This window comes from Anabrus simplex, chromosome 6 (assembly GCF_040414725.1).
Source record: "Anabrus simplex isolate iqAnaSimp1 chromosome 6, ASM4041472v1, whole genome shotgun sequence".
Lineage (NCBI taxonomy): Eukaryota > Metazoa > Arthropoda > Insecta > Orthoptera > Tettigoniidae > Anabrus > Anabrus simplex.
Genome location: NC_090270.1, coordinates 156,173,622 through 156,187,557, shown reverse-complemented (window position 1 = coordinate 156,187,557; position 13,936 = coordinate 156,173,622). Strand labels below are relative to the sequence as shown.

Below are 13,936 nucleotides of genomic sequence, written 5' to 3'. Positions count from 1 at the left end.
TCTGTATGTGAACAGGGTTAGTTTTACGTGTCTCTTCTTGTCGGTCTGCAAGTATTTTATTAAGAACCACAGTTTAGTCGGAATTCCTTCAGCAGCCACAGTCGATTTTAAATGTGCAAAGCCAATAATATCAAACACTTTGGATAAATCAAGAAAAACTAATGCGTGCTGATGATAATGCTTGTTGTTTTAAGGGGGCTAACATCGAAGGTCATCTTTTGTGGCTTTCAATAATCCAACGAGAACGGAAATGTTTACAAGGATTACAAGAAGACTGCAAAAACCTCTGTGATGTTCATTAAAATTCATGAAAGAAAATAACTGCTATCTAGGACACTTTCTATTACTCTTCTAACCAACAGAGCAAATGGTGACAGGCCTCCAGTTCAACAGGATTTTAGTTTCACATTCTTTATATAAGAGAACTGTTCTGGCTATCTTTAAACATGTTGGTACCTTTCCCATTGAAAACATCCTTGTGGCAATCACAGTGATTATTTAACAAGCAATATTGTCTCTGATAACTCTTACAAGGACAAGGTCAGGACCTGGTACGGTGTCCACTGCTATGTGGTGCGTAACACCTGTGACATCATCTTCAGAATTTTGTTAAAAATGAAGCCATGCTTTTCAGTGTCGACTCAGTTAATGTAACTTTAAAGCTTTTCAGTCAGTCAAACACTAATTATACCTGTATAAAACCACACTATTAAAGAATGATATGTTTCGTTCTTGAAAGAACATCATCAGATTCTATAAATCGCACGTTTTTTAAACTGATGAAAATTGTTTAGAAGTTTAGAAATATGTCAAAATTCTGTTTATACCCTTTTAAAACTTGAAAACTGTCCAGCTCCATGGGTAAATGGTTAGCGTGCTGGCCTTTGGTCACAGGAGTCCTGGGTTCTATTCCTGGCAGGGCCGGGAATTTTAACCATCATTGGTTAATTTTGCTGGAACGGGGGCTGGGTGCATGTGCCTTCGTCATCATTTCATCCTCATCATTACGCGCAGGTCACCTACGGGAGTCAAATCAAAAGACCTGCATCTGGCTAGCCGAACTTGTCCTTGGACACTCCCGGCAATAAAAGCCATACGCTATTTCCACTTGAAAGTTAGAACTTACTTTAATGAAGTGCTCCAGTAGTATGTCCTCTTTCTTCACTAGTCCTAGTGCAAGATGGTTTAAGGGTCTGTCATTGGTGTGAGCCCAGATGGCTATCTGTTATGTCTGCTCTGGTGATGATTCCTCCCCTATTTGCACTACTTAATTTGTTAATATTTCACAACAACAACAACAATAATAATAATAATAATAATAATAATAATAATAATAATAATAATAATAATAATAATAATAATAATAATAAAACTACAAATACACTTCTACAAATGGCACTGGCATCACTGGAAAATTACAGATAAAATAGCAAATTAAACAAACCCACCTCAATGACCACACACATTTAAGCACTTCCCCCTATTTGCACGATTATTTTTATTTCTGAACAACATTTTACATTAGCACTTAATGAATCCAACAGGAGATTACTCTGATTTAAATGTCTAGAATGTGGGTTAGGAAATTCTTATCTGTAGACTATTCTATGAATTTACATGTTAGCCCCTCTAGACAATTTACCAGGTCTTTATCACTAAAAATAATTTTACAAGATATTCTTTAATAATCAATTTCATACTATTATTTCATCACAATCATTAACTTACATTTAGGGAGAAAGCTCATTTTAGTATGTGGTATCCCTGAATTGTATCAATTTCCAATACTGAACTGAACTAAACATATATACATAGGGGTTTTGTCTGTACATTACTCAGAATTAAAAAAAGAATGGTATTTCTCAATTATGTACACGGTAACAAGGAAATGCACTTTTTAATTTTACGTCATTTCTGTCTGTATGTATGTATGTATGTATGTATGTATGTATGTAGGTAGGTGCATCACGAGAAAATGGCTGAAGAGAATTTAATGAAAAGTGGTATGTAAAGTCCAGGAATGAGCCACTCAAATCTATTCATGAGTGAAATGGCAGTTTTATACGGAAGGCCTAGAATGTAATTCTCAAATATTTATGTTATTAGTGGTCCTATCGATAAAAGCTCCATTAAAAAAGTTATAGAGAATTAAATTTCCAATAATTCATGCCTCATAAATTTTTACTGTACCAGCTATGATAACAGAGATATTCATGAATTTGAGTTTTTGTTGCCAAGTCCATATCAACGCCAACCCACGAGAAAATGGGTGAACAGATTTTAATGAAAATCGGTATGTAAAGTCAGGGAATAAGGAACTACAGTTTAGGCTATAAATAATTTTTTCACTCTGGATGATATGGTAGTTTAGGGGAAGTAACGCAAGAGTCCCGTGGTCACCAAACCCATGCTTCCAAGTTCAGAGTCCCCCTGGGGCCCGTATTAGTCGCCTCTTACGACAGGCAGGGGATACTGTGGGTGTTATTCTACCACCCCCACCCACAGGGGGACGACTATGATAAGGGAATTCATGAATTTGACTTTTGTTGCCTAGTCCTAATCAACGCAGACATAGAAATATTGTTCGATCGTGTTAACTAACGATAGTTTCTATCATGATTGTCTTAAGGTGTTAAAACATATGGTCATCGGTCTGTATCAACAAAGAAAATTGTGAAGATTATAAAAATGAGAAGAACATAAAGGAACAATCGCTTTAAGAATAAGACAAGAGGGAGTCATGAAAGAAAGGAAGGCCCCATTTACATTAGATTTCCTAATATCACAGAGTTGCAAGAAAACTAAATGAGAAAGCCTACAATATCAAAAACTCATAAAATTGATCAACTCTAACGTTACATTGACCATTGTTTGTTGTTTGTTGTGATGTGCTTTCTCTCTTCTGCTGCCACTCATCTCCAATAGATGGGATTTTTGCTTCCTACCGAGTATAACAGCCTGCCTGAACTTTATAATTAAATTAATAATATATTATCGTTCCACCTATTCAATACAATAACACTTAGTAATGCGAGGTTACATCTCAAGTCGATCACAAATGGTACCAGTTTCGACCCCAGATCTGGGTCGTCATCATCAGCCGATCGTTCAAAAGGTACAAAAGCAATGCACAGATGAATAATAAATAACATAGAAGATACAAAGACTTTTTCAAGACAAAATTTTGTGTGGAGCTATGTAACACTTGAGTATAAAGCACCATGTTTTAAATGTCTTTAAAATCTTGATGTGAAGATTAATAAATAGCTCGATGTTAAATCTTATAATCATATGTTTGACATATTAAGATGCAAATAGCTAGTTGTCTTGTTATGCAGAAAAGTTGAAATTAAACATCATTGTGAAGAGAAATAAGAAAGAGAATGCAGTACTAGAGAATCACAGTTGACAAACGAAGGTATCTTTAAGATAAATTCTCGAGTAGTTCCTGAGGTGCATCGTACCCATCCACATCTTTTACCCCCATTATCTCATCCACCTGCCCCACCTTAAATTCACTCCCCTTTCCTCCTTTCCTTCTTCCCCACCCTCTCCTTCCCCCCTCCCTTTCTGCTCTCCTACACATTTCCAAATTCAGCCCCTCACTGTATCACACTGTTATTAAACCAGAAGCAACTTATGCTTGTGAAACATTATTTAAACTCAATACTAGATCAACAACAGAACGCTTACAACGAGTTGATCGAAGGATACTCAGGACGATCATAAACAAGAAACATCAGGTGGATGGACAGTGGAGATTGTTGCCGAATGAGGTTATCTATCGGGTAAGTGAGTCCATCACAGACACGATGAGAAAAAGAAGAATGGCCTTTTTTTGTCATATATTTCGACTAAGTGATAACAGGGTTTTAAAACAATTGTTTAATTACTTTTGGAATAGTAAATCAAAAAACAATTGGTTTAAAGAAGTCCAAAGTGATTTGGAGGAGTTGAATATTACCATGCAAACCATAGAAAACAGAGGCGAGAAAAGTATTTTGAAGAATAAATGCATCAGGCTTCCTCTGACCACTGTACAGAGGAAACAATATGTTATAACGGATGCGGAGAGGGCAGCCAGGTCAACCAGACTCAAGATTTCTTGGGAGAAGAAAAGGAAGACAAATTTGTTGTAGTCTGATTTAAGTGCTCCAATGTGGGCGTAAACTCTGTAAATAAATAAATATATAAATAAATAAATTCCCGATCATTTACTGTACTTGCCTTTAAAACTATCCCTCACCTAAATTGGCTTTCATTACTCTCATTATGTCTTTCTATTTTGCATCAAACTGGGAATTAAAAAGCAACCATGGTTCAGAACAATATGACCTTCAAATTGATCTCTTCGCCACCTCAAGAACTACTCGAGTATTTATATTGAATAAGTGGAACCATAATATATTATTAATTTAATTGTAATCTCAGTTCAATACGGACCAAAATGAAATTCTTATCTTTCAATGCCTGAAAATTGGCGGGAAGTAGCTGGGGAATTAGATAACTTTGTGTAGCATGTCATTCTTCTGGTTCATAATTTTCTGATACTACTGGTATGTAACACACTGGTTCATCATAGTATCCCAGCTATTCAATCCCTACTCTGAGGCACCGACTGGAATGAGCAGTGCGCACATTTAACGGAATAATGTCAGAGAAGTGTTAACGGCTGTCTGTGGCTAGGTCATTCCAGCTCTGCAACTTTAGACTGTTAGATCGGCAGCCTAATACTGATACCAATATAAATGGTCCGTTATTGGACAGCGTAACACTGAAAGTCAAAGAGTAAATACTAGAATATAAATTTCACCTATTCAATACATACATATTTTTTAGATTTAAACTTTAAGAAATATATCTTAAAATATTAGAATACAGGGACATGTTTCGCCTATAATGAGGGCATCATCAGCCTAAAAATCTCAACCTGAAAGAATGAAAAATATCAGGATCCTGATTGTTCTTAAAAACCAAAACACTTGCATAGCTTTTAGAACAAATAACACTAACCAAAAATTATTTTTCAATCACAACACAGTCAATTCAAATAACATTTACTCAGATTCAGGCATTTACAGACTCACTAGCACCCACTGCGGCGTCTCGTACATCGGACAAACTGACCGCAGCTTTCACACTAGATACTTTGAACATTATAATGCCTACAAACACAACAAATTTTCAGCTATGAGCTCTCACATGAAAGAAGCAGGTCATCACTTCACTACTATTGATCAAGACCTCACTATCATTAAATAAGTAGGTAAAAGGAAATTAATGAATGAATTAGAAAACATCTATACATTTTTAGACCATAATACAACAAAAATTTAAACCTTAATGATATTATTGAAGTCAAAAAGAAAGTTGCTATCACTAAACAATAAACATAATAAACAATTTAAAATTATTATCTTCCAGACCCCCCCCCCCCCCACTTCAAAAAACACAACTCAATCCCCATCCGTCCCCACAAGCCAAGCGCATCCAATAGCACATAAACTTAACGCCCCGTGCAAACCCTCCCCCCTCCACACCCTTCCCAGCCAATCTCACATGGATATAACACTAGAAGCTCAAATGTCAGTCATTCAAATGCTACCATGGCAACTAATTAACATTACAACAGTCGAAAAGATAAATGAAATTACTTTTTTTTTTTTTTTCCTATTTGCTTTACATCGCACCGATAGATAGGTCTTAAGGCGATGATGGGACAGGAAAGGCCTAGGAATGGGAAGGAAGCAGCCGTGGCCTTAACTGAGGTACAGCCCCGGCATTTGCCTGGTGTTAAAATGGGAAACCATGGAAAACCATCTTCAGGGTTGCCGACAGTGGGCTTCGAACCCACTATCTCCTGGATTCGAGCTCACAGCTGCACGCTCCCAACCGCACGGCCAACTCACCCGGTGAATGAAATTACACACAACATATTTTCTTCAACTCATCTCATCTTCAACCATATTAACATCACAACTGTCGAAGGGGTAAGCAATTTCACACACTTTGTTTTTTCTTCGTTCTCTCCTTCTCCTTTAATTGTATTCCATAACATTTCACTCTCCTGTTGTTTCAGACATAACACCAAAGCTCTAATCAACCTTGCACATTTTCCTTTCAACTTTTAAGAAGCTACAACCACGTCTACTTGCTAATATAAATATAGCCACATTTTTGACGAGTACTTGTCCTCGTTCCTAAGTCCTTTATGAAGTTTGCCGTCTTATCATTTCACATAAGATTAACAACTTCAACTGACAAACAACTTTTGGTTTTAATTTAACCACCACTAAGAGTGACTTTTATCCTAAATATTAAGCTATTATAAGCTCTTTACGCCATTTCCAGAATAAGGTATCATATTTACCAGATTTCATTTCAACGCAGCATTTTATGTATTCATTTCAAACTTTTAACTCGCTACTTGTTAAAACAAGACATTCGTAATTATCTATAATAAGGATTGATTATAAGACTTTGTCATAAGAGTACTTATAACTACTGTCTTCAACTTGCTAGTCCTTTCTAGACATTTGTACCTATAAGAGCATCCTCTTATTTATATTTTTAGACCTTTTTAATTTAAAATTTAAGAAATAGATCTTAACATATTAGAATACAGAGACATGTTTCGCCCATAATAAGGGCATCATCAGCCTAAAAATTTCATACCTGAAATAATGAAAAAAATTAGTTTCACTAAGTTACATCTTTATTTGATTTACTGTTGTCTAGGAGTTGACTAGCAGTTTGATTGGTAGAGATGTTGGTGTACTGAGGTTTTAGTTTTATCGTTACTAAGGTAACTAAATAACCTCCAGGCATTGTAACTATATTTTATCAAATCTGGTTCCACCATTAATTTAATCCATTGGTTGCACTTGGATTCAGAAATGGAGGAAATGATGCACTGCCTGTTTGAGATGGCTTAATCGCTGAACGGGTTCTTTTGGAATAGGTTTTCTTCTTATTCTTTTAACAGAATGGATGTTTCAGAAGTAAGACCTTGAATGTAAGTGGTCCTACAGCCTCTAGGAATAGTTTCTCAGGAACACCATTTGATGGCTTTTATAAACTCTTTGTATGCTTCTGGAATGAGATGAATTGTAATACTCTCATAAAGCATTGCATTGAATTTTTGCCAGTTTGAGTTTCTGAAATTGGACCTTTGCCTGAAGGGTATGGTGTAGGGACATATTGCTGGTATTAACTTGACACATAATTGGATGATGGTGTGTGTGAGGGATGGGTGTGCAAACTGATTTCTCGGGCTAATTTTTCACTAACAAAACTGAGAGCAGGGTTATATCCACGTCGCCATCTGCTGCTTTTAAGAGATGGGGGAATTTTGTTGTCATGGACCAGAGATAGTGTAGTTCTGCCCACTCTAGTATACCATCTCCGTTTGGATCATCTTGAGAGTAGCCCCAAACAGTGGTTGTTGGAATTCCAACAATAATAGATTCTTTCCGGCTATTGAAATTAGCGTGTGGATTAAATGAAAATAACTAATTGGGAGGCTTGTAGACAGAGGAGATTACAAGGTTGCTAACTTCGACAGAGAATCTAGAGATCTGCTTTGGTGAATATGGCGCTCCCCTTACTAATCCTGTGGTTATTCAGCCACTGATTTCATTCCTGGAACCTCAGGATGATGCTGGTGAATGCCCCTTTGTGTTTCTTGGACACGCAATAAATCATATTTATGGGTATGGCAAAGATTGTGTAATAGTTCTTCTCTACACATTGACAAACCTTCTTTATTTATAGAAATAATTGCCGTACAGTACCTGGCTCTGTTAAGAGCCTTTCGGAGTTGTTAAATCTTTCTCATCTTATATAAGACTCGCTGATGTACTTGTGTTTCGCTATGAAATTTACTTCCTATACAGAATTCTAGGTAAGTAGTGTACACGTTGTGGATAAAATTGTGTTAAATTGCATAGCTGTAACGTTACCACAGAAACGCGACGGGGAAGTCACCATACGCCCTTTCTCATTTGAAAACTGGGTTAGAGAATTTTCATTGGAGTGGCAGGCCCTCTTGCCTGCTATCAGTCACAGTCACAATTAAGTTGGGCAGTTCTCATTGTAATGGCAGACACACCCACATTCTTCCAACTGAAGTCAGCATAGGTCATTACAATGACGTCGGTAGGAATGTCATGATTAAACAACGATGAACAGTAATGTTACAAATAACATAAGATTTGTAACATGTAGCGTAATACTATTCATTGAAAGGGAAAAAAAGTGTGGTTTTTAATTTGATCGAGTATTTCATATGATAAAATTGATTTTAATCATCGTTCTTTTATATTAATTGGATGCGAATATCTGAGTAAGTCGTCTACATTGCAAGATGACCTAACAGCGTAAGCTATCAGATTATAGTAAACTGGACACCCAAAGATGTAAGTACTAGTATCATCTTAATTGTTTCGAAACTGTTCTACTGCCAGATTATTTGGAGAAGAAGAATGTGTGTAACACGTTATAAGTGACAATTTTGTGTGGAATTTCGGCAACGCTGCAAGTATTATTTCGTGTCTACTTCGCAACTGTAATTGAAATTAGGCCTATAGTTTATGGACATGTCGGCCACCATTTATTCATTAAATTAAACTGGAATTTCTTCTGCATTGGACATTTTAATGATATTATTATTATTATTATTATTATTATTATTATTATTATTATTATCGTATGGCATTTACAAGCATAATCTGTAAAAATATACAATTAACATACACATTAAAATATAGAGGTAATTAAACCAGAATGTCCAGCTTCGACAACCAGTCCACTGCACTTGGTGTCAATTCATGCAGAGTCCGTAAACCGTCCTTAAATGCTGACAGTGGACAGCTCTCAACAACATGAAGCAATGTCTGCTTCTCAGCACCACACTCACACGCAGCACTTTCACAATATCCCCACTTTTTCATCATATATCGGCCGTGGCCTGTTCTGAAACGGTTGAGTTTTGACCACTCATGTCGAGGAAGATCGAAACCTGGCACTTTCTTCGTTGGGTCTTTAATCAGAAAGGCGTTAGTGGGTGGACATTGTTCCCATCGCTGTCTCCATTCTGCTGTTACACTGAATTTTTCATAGGAGTGTAGATCAGTCCAGAGTGGATTCCTGGATTTTAACCTCATCACAGGTGGATCTTGTAAGGCATTGAACAAAAGTGAGTTCCTGTGTGCAAAGGTCTTCTAGAGCAACTGTACTTTTGCTGCTTTTCTCCTCAGATCTGGAGGAGCAATGTTTGCTAAAACAGGCAGCCACTGAGTAGGAGTCGACCTCACTGTACCAGTAACAACTCTCATGGTTTCATTGAGCTGTACGTCAATCTTGCTCGAATGTATGCTGTTTTCCCACACAGGAGCGCAGTACTCACCAGCCGAGTATACTAGAGAAAGTGAAGCAGTGCGAAGAGTGTTTGCATCTGCACCCCAGTTGCTGCCCGCTAGTTTATGCAGTAGATTTACTCTTGTACTCAGCTTCTTTGACAAATTCGAGCAATGCTGTTTGAACGACAAGGACCGATCCAGTGTGACACCCAGATATTTTGGGAAGAAGTTGTGGGAGACTTCTGTTCCGTTAAAAAGCACATGTAGCTTCCGATTAGCTTCCATGTTATGCAAGTGGAATGCTGTTACTTCCGTTTTACTAGGATTTGGTTGGAGTCTCCATTTGTGAAAATAGTCACACATGGTAGCTAGGTCCTCTGTAAGTACATCCTCACAATGTGCCAAATCCGTACTCTGAGTAATTAAAGCTAGATCATCTGCAAACTGTATCTTCTTTGAAGTTGTTCTTGGCAGGTCATGGATGTAAAGATTGAATAGAATGGGAGATAAAACTGACCCTTGGGGTAAACCATTATTTAGAGATCTCCACCTGCTTCTTTCACCATTCAGAAATACAGCAAGTCGACGGTTGGATAACATGTTGTTTAGTAAGCATGCTAGCTTCTGACAAGGGATGACTTGAACAAACTTGAGCAACAGTCCCTCTCTCCAGACCGTGTCATAGGCTGATGTAAAGTCGACAAAAGCTGCAGCAGTCTTCAGTCTTTTCTGGAATCCTGCTTCAATCTCTGTTGTCAGTGTTAACACCTGATCACAACAACTACGATTCTTTCTGAAACCCCCTTGCTCAACTGGGATGACTCTTTCTATTGCTTCCTGGATACGGTTAAGTATCATTCTTTCAAGCATCTTGTAGATTACACCTAAGGAGTGAAATTGGTCGATAATGTGAAGCATCAGTTCCTTCCTTTCCTGGTTTCAAGACTGCAATTACTTTGGCTTGTTTTAACAACTTAGGTAATTTACCAGTTCGTAGAATTTCATTGAAGAAGTTGACTAGCCATTGTTTTGTACCAGGGCCTATGGCCTTCAGAAACTCCGGATAGATTTCATCCAGACCCGCAGCTTTATTTATCTTTATCTTGGATAGAGCCTTGTCCAGTTCTTCAGTACTGAAGTCACAGGAATACTCCGGATGGGATGTCAACTGTGATCTTCTCGTTCTTAGTTGCTTCTTAACACTCCTTGCGTGTACCTTGTCCATCTTCGCTCTAGAGATTTGTGTCAGTCTGGAGGCAATGGTGTTTGGGTTCATTGGCAAACTTCTGCGTTTCATTGTAGGGTCACTACCAAGTTTTCTAATGAGGTTCCAGGCTTTACGACTAGAGTGTGTGAAGTCTATCTCTGCTGTAGTTCTGTGCCACTTCTCTCTCCTAGATTTATTTAGAGCCCTTAGCAACTCATCAGCTGTTGTTTTATTAGGAGAGTTCTGATATTCGGTGTAGAGCTGATTACATTCTTCTGACCATCCTGGTATATACGTCTTGCGATATCCCCGGGGAATGAACTTCCTAGCATTAGCTTTTATGGCGTTGACAAATCTATTGTAATTTTCAGGAACTGGTCGTATCCACTGTACAGTGTTATCAAGTCCTTCTGCAAATTTATCCCACTTTGCTAGTCGAAAATTCCAACGAGGTTGTGGTACTGAAGACACAAGAGGGATCTCAGTGCCATAGTAAATAATAACTGGTCTGTGTTGACTGTGAGGAAAGGAACTGATGACCTTTCGTTGTACCATGTGATGATTCTCAGGAGTTGACTGTGACACTATGCACAGGTCAGGAGAATAATCCTTTAGCCACCTGCCAGAATGAAATGTGCCAGGATGTTTAGCATTGTAGACGAGTTGTAGGGAGTTTGCTTCAATCCAGTTATTTAGGTTGGACCCATTGTCATCTTCAAATTCGTATCCCCATGCTGGGCTATGACTATTGAAATCTCCGACGTACAAAACAGGGTGATCAAAAACTTTTAATGAACAGCTGGACCAACTGACTGCTGGTGGTTTATAGATATTCACAACAGTAATGCCTGAGATTTCCACTGCCAGGACAGAGATATCTGTTGAGTTGTCTTCATAAACAACTTTAAAATCAGTTAACTGGGATCTGATGTAAGTTGCGATCCCATAACGTTCATCATTGATTGCTCCAGCAAGATTGTAACCACCTATTTTTCCTCTTCTGTAGAGATCTTCACTGTCACTGGTATGTGTTTCCTGTAGTGCTATCAAATCCACGTTGTTCTCCAGCATAAGGCGAGACAGATACTGACTCTTTGGTGGTGATATGGATTCGATATTTAAGTGACAAATGCGGAGATTGTTACCAAGTCTGATCGACAAGTGTTCTGGTTGGTCCTGAAAAGGACTGTTAGTGGACATAGTACTTGCTATCATCTGCTTGTTGCTGTGTAGCAGCGCCTTCGTGGAAGAATCAGCCGGTGTATCACCGTTGCCCAGGGAACGCCCGAATGCCTTATCTAGCACTCTTCGGGGAGGCTCCTTCCGTGTATCTTCAAACTATTAAAATGTAACTTAAAGTGATTTTTGTTAAGTTCTATATCCAAATTATTATAATGGAGTAATTCCGGAACTTGGTATATGCACGGATGAGGGCAAATTATTCCATTCGTTTTATTTAACTGAGATTATCGTCATGTTACCTTTCTCTGTTTCTTAAAGTTATTATTATTAATTTAGTTGGTGGATTTCCTTCTACATTTCTTGGTTCATATTTGTGGTATCCATTGCTCTGTTATCAATGTTTTGAAAAACGTTGTATGCTAGTATTGTTATCGTAATGGATCATTGTTTAATTACTTAATGGGATGGTTTATTTCCGGTCTTATTCGGGCATTACTATTTTCCAGGGCCTACTAAAATTAAAAAACCGGCATTTAAATCCTCTATTAATATTTTGTTGGAGGAAATGTTAAATTCAAAAATTATTATTGTAATATCGTGGCTGTAGGAAACTGAAATTAGTTTCTCCCATTTCTACTTACGTTTACCCTCCTCAGACTATCCGCGTCCATGTTTTCTTTCTTTCTTTCATTATTGCTTGCCATACCTTTATCTTATCTCCAGCACGCTAATTCTGTGTGGGCCATGCCGGCTGTTAATGTGGATATTGGCTTGGTTTGGGAGGCTGCATGCTTCGTATGTACCATGGTTCTGTTTTCTGTGGAATTTTAGTTGTTTTTCCCTTCGTAATTTGTAAATAATTCGGGAAATATATATATTTTTTTTGGGGGGGGGGGTTGTGCTATTCTCTCTTCTGTTCTTTTAATTATTTACGTGTTTACGTGTGGAATATTTGGTTGGCTATCGTTGCCTTTAATATTCTGTATGAGTACAGGGTCTGGAAACAAATTTCAGTTTAGTGAGCTTTATTGTAGTACACCCGCTTACGAAAACACTGGCCAGTGGTGTAATGAATTTTCTAAAGCATGGATCCGTTTAAACACTTATCATTTATTGATCCTAATGCAAGCTGCAGTGACTCATATATAAATGATGCACAATTCTTATATAAAACTTTATTAAAGAAAGCTAACACCTACACACAAACACACTAATGTAAAAATTCTTACAAAAAGTAATCTATATATTATAAAGATTCTAAAAAATAACTTTGTCCAATCCGTCTGTCCGTTCTACTGGACTGATTTGCATCATTTTCATTTTATTCTCCCAGAATTACCTGCCGGTGAATCGTCAAGCATTGATAGCACTCTTACGTTCAGCCAACACTGAGTAATCATAAAATGAAATCATTAAATGAACACTCCAATAACTGCAGGCAAAGGCTTACCCTAGCCTGCACTATATTCTGTACTTAGTGGGTACTTATTGAAGTTGAACTATTAAAACTGTCGGCGATTATAGGCAAACCTGCAATTTCAAACAAACTTGCTACATATATGACTCAATACTATCTGGAGAGAAATACCATGGGAGAATGACACACCTATCACCCCTAGGGGTGGAATGAAAAGGGAGTGACATGTAAAAATAATCGAAAACGACCTATATTAGTATCGAATCCATAGATGAATAGTGACATTTCGGATGACATTTAAGTCCAAGTTCAGCCACCATCGGCATTGCAGGAGAGAGGTGAGAAGCAGTGAGAAATAAAATGTCCAAAATAACCAAAATGATTTATTTGTATATAATTCAGCATAGCTCTCAACCAAACTAGGTACATATTACATATGACTTACTATATACAGCAAAATACTATGGGCAGCACATGGAGCAATTTTATATTAAAACACATTATTTCAAGGGTCCTCTTGTATTCCTTAAAAGCAGTTTAAAACCTCACAAAATATCAAAATATGATCAGCAATGAACAGTTATGCTGGAGTCGTTCCAAAAAAGCAGTAATACTTTCCTCTTTGTCCCCAGAAGAGAACCTCATCCAACCACAATTGCAACTGTTTGCAACCTGTTATTTTGATATGCAGTATGTGAAGCAATAAAGCCTGTACTTAAAGACTTGGTAAATCATGAATTTACAAAGTAGCAGTTACTTGGCAAAACCCAA

The 13,936-nt window shown here is 37.5% G+C and overlaps 1 protein-coding gene across 3 annotated transcripts in view; it reads right to left on the bottom strand.

Annotated features, from left to right (window-relative positions):
- LOC136876235 (activating signal cointegrator 1 complex subunit 2) overlaps positions 1-13,936 on the bottom strand; it is a 308,530-nt gene that overhangs the window by 234,780 nt on the left and 59,814 nt on the right. The window lies entirely within an intron of this gene.